Genomic DNA, 6,802 nt, shown 5'->3' on the forward strand with positions numbered 1-6,802 from the left:
ATGGTCCAGCCTCTGAAGGTGCAGTAGGATGATCCATATGCTCCTCATCCTCAAGGATAGGGTCTCCAATATCTGGTGCATCACCCTCTGGTGCCTCACCCTCTGGTGCCTCACCCTGAATCCCTGCTCCAGTATGAACCCACTGCTCGTTCACTTTCTCATAGCCCATACGTATAAGTGTCCGTGCAGTGTATGTATCAGTTTGAAGCAGATACCTGGATACCTCCCCCTCGACAGATATGCCGTGCTGTCGAAAAATCAAAGTGAGTATCATACCATAAGGTAGGGATACTCTGGAGTTGCAGATCACCTTCCTCATCTGCCTCAGTATCATGGCCGGGAGATTCAGGGGAATACCCTGAATAATGTGCTCCATCACTATAAGATCTCGCTCAGTGATGAGATCGAATCTCCCGCTCTTCGAAAATAAAATCCTATTTATAATACTGAGTAGTAATCTCATTTCAGCAGAAAGAGAGCTAGCTATTACCTTCTCGGAAAAGTCGAAGTTTTCATTTTCCATTATCAACTGTAGGGCTCTCATCTTATTTTCAGGCTTTTCTGGAGTGGCTCCTTCTCAGGGAAGATGAAGTAGCTCACTCAAACTCTCCTCGAAAACTCGAACCCTAACTCTTCGAACTTCCGAATAAGCCCTCCCATTCCAGTTTTAAGGAAGGCATAGAACTCCCGAACTAATCCGGGGTAGATCATCACATCTAGGGAGCAAAGATACTCCCAACCTTGCCTTTGGATCCATTCCCTCAAACGGACCCTTCTTGATCAAAGAACTCGGAATGGATCCTTCTCCCCGTTGTAACTGGTCTCCCTGCAAATCTTGCAAGTATTACTGAGGGGGAAGGAGGAGGAGGTGGCTCGGCACGTGCCTCACGTTGTGGAGACACTGTAGATGGCTCCGTAGCTTGTCTTTCCTCACGTTGGATCCGTGAGACTCTTCCGGATCTCTTGGCTACGGCTCTTTTGGGTCCCATTTCTCCAAGATCTTGCGGTAATCTACTGTTTGGAGATGTTTGGAGGAGTTTGGAGAGTGGGGAATAGAGTATTCAGAAGAGGACAAGGGCAAATAGTGCCCTAACAATGCTCTCGGGTCTCCCTTTTAACAGTGGGGTCCCGACGTTGGGTCGACTCAAGAATTTTCTTTGGTCGACTCAACGTTGGGTCGACCCTATTCTGGGTTGGGTCGACCCAAGTGCAGAATTTTTTCTTTTCTCTTCCTTATTGCTTCTAAAAATTTTTCTTGCTTCCAATCCCTATAAATTCTTTCTGGGACAATGATACATGCTTAAGGAATCAATAGATGACAAGTTTGACTCATGTTTCATGGGTTTTTAGAAATTGGAAGAATGTATCATGAGACTACTTGCTCCCTTTCATATTTCTTCAATAAAAAGGATCACATATGCCTAATTTCGTCCTTAGCGTGCAGAATCTATCTTCACTCAATGGTTTTGTAAATATGTCGGCTAATTGTTTTTCAGTACATATATGCTCAATACATATGTTTCCATTTTGCACATGATCCCTAATAAAATGATATCGTATTTCTATGTGTTTGGCTTTAGAATGCTGAACCGGATTTTTAGTAAGATTGATGGCACTAGTATTATCACACTTAATAGGAATATTATCTAGCTTAACTCCATAGTCCTCTAGTTGTTGCTTAAGCCATAGTACTTGAGCACAACAACTACCAGCAGCTATATATTCAGCTTCAGCTGTTGACAGTGCCACTGAATTCTGTTTTTTGCTAAACCATGATACTAAGTTGTTTCCTAAAAATTGACATGTGCCACTAGTGCTCTTTCTATCTAATTTGCATCCAGCAAAATCCGCATCTGAGTATGCAAGCAAATCTAGACAAGAGTCTCTTGAGTACCATAAACTAATGTTCGTAGTTCCTCTTAAATATCTAAGGATTCTCTTAACAGCACTTAAATGTGACTCCTTAGGATCTGATTGGTATCTAGCACATATTCCTACACTAAATACGATGTCTGGTCTACTAGCAGTAAGGTAGAGCAAGGATCCAATTAGTCCTCTATAGAGCTTAATATCAATACTCTTCCCTTTTTCATCTTTGTCTAGCTTACTAGTATGATTCATTGGAGTGCCTACTCCCTTATGATTTTCATTCCCAAACTTCTTTAGTATTTCCTTTGTATACTTAGTTTGATGAATGAAAATGCCTTCTTTAGTTTATTTGATTTGTAATCCCAGAAAGAAACTTAGTTCTCCCATCAAACTCGTGCATTAAATCAGCAAATTCTTTGCAAAGAGTATCATTTGTGGCACCAAAGATTATGTCATCTACATATATTTGTACCACTAATAGATTTTTGTCCTTTCTTTTGAGAAATAATGTTTTATCTACATTTCCTCTACTAAAGTCATTATTAAGCAGAAATTTGCTTAATCGATCATACCAAGCCCTAGGTGCTTGCTTTAATCCATATAATGCCTTATGTAGTCTAAACACATGATTTGGCAATTCATGATTCTCAAAATCAGGAGGTTGCTCTACATATACTTCCTCCTCAATAAAACCATTTAAGAATGCACTCTTCACATCCATTTGATATAATTTGAAATCCATGAAACATGCAAATGCTAGAAGTAGTCTAATAGCCTCTAATCTAGCTATAGGAGCAAATGTTTCATCAAAATCTATTCCTTCTTCTTGATTGTATCCCTTAGCTACAAGTCTAGCTTTATTTCTTATAACTAACCCATTTTCATCTAATTTATTTCTAAAGATCCATTTTGTTCCAATTACTGAGTTATGTTTTGGTCTTTCAGTTAATGTCCATACATTACTTCTTTTGAATTGATTTAATTCTTCTTGCATGGCATTTATCCAATTAGTATCTTTTTCAGCTTCTTCATAAGTCTTAGGTTCTAATTGTAAAACAAAAGTAAGATAATCATTTAGATTTCTAAGAGATGATCGAGTTCTTACCCCTTGAGATGGATCACCAATGATTAAGTCTTTAGGGTGTCCATATGCATACCTCCATTCCTTTGGCAAGTTTTGAGATTGTGGTGGCACGCAATCATCTCCCTTATCTTGAATTGGCACGTCATCAATATTCAACTTTTCAAAGTCGATAATTCCTGTATCATCATCAAGAATATTTTCTTTCCTAGCAGACTCACTATCAGACTCATCAAATATGATATTAACTGACTCTTCCACTACAAGAGTAAAGGGTTCTAGCATGTCATAATAGGCAGTGGAAGCTAGGAATTTTAAAATTTTCTTAATAAAGTCCCTATGCATGAAACCCTTTTAAGCCTAGATCACCTTAATGATTACAATCAAATAATATAAAATAAATGCAGAATTAGTAGAATACCTCAAACGCTAATCCAAAGTGTACAATCTCTACGAGGCGTCCAAGTGTCCGCCCTCCAATGGTGATCCACACGAAAACTTGATCAAGACTTTAGCTCCAAAGACTTTTGATCCTTAATGCAGAATTCTTCTAAAGAACTCTAACGGCTTGCTTTCCTTCCTTTCTATTTTTCTTTAGCCTTCTAAAATCACTTCTAATCCTTTTGTCCTAATGAAGACCACCTTGTCTTGGCTTAGGACACACTAGAAGCAATGTTAGAAAGAAAGAAACTAATGTAAGAAAGAAGGGATATGAGAGAGAGAGAGTTGGATTGATTTCCGATGATTTGAAAACACCGGGAGCATTCCCTATTTATAGATGGCGTACGGATGCATTGTAGCCATCCATTCATGCATGAAGAGGGGCGTGAGATCAAGGGATGTGTCATTTGATGAGAGGGCATATCAGAAGTAGTTAGGATAAGATGAAGTGCTTATGATATGGCGCTTCATCCTTATCCATTCCCTAAGCATCTCTTCATGAAATCCACCGTACTCATGCCTCTCTTCATTTCTTCTCACGCATGAAAAATAGGGAGCATTCTCAACCATTGATCAAGGCTAGATGATGATCCAAAGGCCCTTATTGGTGGCGCCATAAGAAAGAAGGAGAGAGAGAATGATGCGGTTGAAGGGAAAGTAGTTAGGATATGATGACGTGTCATCTTTATCCAATCCAAGTGGCACTTCTTCATGAGGTGCCATTCTAAATTCACCGTATTCCCTTCTTTCTCACGCCATCTGATGTTGACTAAGTCAATATCACAAGTCCATCACGAGATCATGATCTCCCATCATCCCATGATGAAGATCCAATGGCTCTAATCCATGGCGCCATGTTAGATGTATGCCCTAGAAGCCAATTTGGCGGACACATTTTTGATTCTAGGGACATAATTTTGTACTTGACTATTTATTATTGAATAAATAAAAGGCATTTTTCATTCATATTGTTTATGTGTCTATGAATCGTCCAAGAAATTAATAAGATGATGATACATATTCTCAAGAGTTGAGAATTTGAGCCATGTTTCATTGGTGATTAATTTCTAAATGCTCCTGATCAATGGATCATCACGAGGACGGTGATCGATCCGATCAGTGCACAGATCACTTTCCTTCTGGATGGATGAGACTTGAGTCCACAGTGTAGGGACACTGAAGTGATAGTGCAGGTGCTTGTTAGAGAACAAGGGTACTGAGCGTGACCAAGACAAGAAGTCACTTGGATGTCTATCCACTCGTCAGTGACTTGCTTGATGTTGCAGTAGTGTGACTGGTCCTTTGACCTGCGGTGCTTCGGCTACTCACAGTGAGGTTATTGTAGTTTGACTACACACATACATGGTCTCTAGCCATATGGGTCCATGCAGTGTAGATTGGCTGCAGTAGGTTCACTGTAGGAGTAGGGTATGCACCTATAAGGAATCTATCGACCTTGATAGAAGAGGAGTGATCCTATGTGATTTGTTAGACTGAGTTCTAAGACCTTGGCCAGGGCAGTAATATAAAGTGGAAAAAGAGTTTTCCACTATCGAACTCGAGTCGAATAAATCTTGACATATGACAGACGATGGGGTTTGACGAGTTGTCCATGACCTCCGTCCTGTAGGGATCCACGATAGTAGGACTGTATCACATGTTAACTGCACCTAGAGGTTCATCATTCCATTCTGCTGGGTAGCCACTACATGCTGCTAGGTGTCACTGGTGGATGGTGGGACTCATAGGGATTATCTTGATGATCGATAAACCCTAATGAGTTGAGTTGGAATCGTTCCAACCCATTGAAAGGAGTTTTCAATGATATTGAGATAGAGATCGCAATATATCTCACTACCAGTCAGAATAGAACCTATGGGGTCACACACACTAGAAGTATTGACCGATCCGATGGTTGAAATTGTGATTAGGAATCACAAGAAATCAATTTGATTGATAAGAAGTTGAAGAAGGAACAAAGGGAATTAATTAATTGGACTTAAACACAAATCCTACTTCGAATAGGATTCCTAGAGTCACAATTGGATTAGGACTGGGAATCCTAGTTGGAGTAGGACTGGAATTCCTACTTGAAATAGGATTCCTACAATTCTAATGAGATTAGGAATTTTGAACTAAAATTGGATTCCTACTTGGAGTAGGATTCCTAGAAATCCTAATTGGATTAGGACTTCGGATTCAAATAGAGTCCTAATTGGATTAGGACTAAAATTAAATACATCCTAATTGGATTAGGACTCCTTAAGTCTAATTTAATTATTAATCTAATGAATCAACATGACTCCTAATTGGATTAGGATTGAAGAGTTCAATTAAGTCATGATTCATTCAAGTCCTAATTGGATTAGGACTAGCGTAGATTGAACCCAAATTTGGCTAATCCTAATTAGATTAGGATTAAACCATGAGAGAGGCACCTAATCCTCTTTGGAAGAGGATTGGGTTAACCAAGTAAGAGGGGCATCAGCCCCTCTTCACTTAGTTGGTGCGACATGAAGAGAGAAGGGGGCCGGCGCCCCCTCTTGGAAAGTAGTCAAGGGCTCCTAACTTGTAGGAGCCCTTCATCCTTATTAAAGGAGGACTAGGGCCGGCGCCCTAGATAAACCTTTCTCCTCTTCATCACGTGGCCACCCTCTCTCCATCTCTCCTTGGTTCAGCCGCCTTCAGCAAAGGGAAAAGAAGAGGAGGTGTCTCCCTCCTCTTGGTCTTCTTCCTTGGCTTCAGCGCGTGTGAAGAGAAGAAGGCTGCGAAGGGATTTGATCTTCTTCCTCTTCTTCATCCTTCTTCTTCCTCCTCTCAAGTGCAATCAAGAGTTGATTGAAAGAGAGGACATCAGCCATCAAAGCTATCTCTGCAAGGGAGCTAGCACCCCGGTGAGATAGAGAGCTTGGATCGGATCCTGCTTCGTATGGATACCCGTAGAGGCCGGACGTTTGAACGGCTTCAAGCGAACCCTCTTCTAAAAACCACGAATTCAGATTTGCGGTGATCATCTACCCGCGCAAGGTGAAGATCTGATCTTCCTATTAGTTTTAAAAGTTTTAATTCTTACCTAATTACGAAAGGTCTCGAAACAACGTTCATGCGATGAACGTCAAACCCGTGCATGCCTCTTCCGCTGCCATCTGAAAATTTTTTGAAATATCAGCGGCATGGGCGGGTTCCCAACAGTGGTATCAGAGCCTAGGCTTCGTAGATTAAGGTAGGAATTAAATATCTAAAGGCATATTAGATCTGAAAATTAAATGATCATGCATGCTGAAAAATTCTGCATGCAGATTTTTCAGGGGTGCTGATTTTTTACATGCTGATTTTTATGTGATAAAAAGATGATTCTAATTGCATTGTTAATAGGATTCCAAAGTTTAGAATCATGATTAGCATGATCAG

Source organism: Phoenix dactylifera, unplaced genomic scaffold (genome assembly GCF_009389715.1).
Source record: "Phoenix dactylifera cultivar Barhee BC4 unplaced genomic scaffold, palm_55x_up_171113_PBpolish2nd_filt_p 001319F, whole genome shotgun sequence".
Classification (NCBI taxonomy): domain Eukaryota; kingdom Viridiplantae; phylum Streptophyta; class Magnoliopsida; order Arecales; family Arecaceae; genus Phoenix; species Phoenix dactylifera.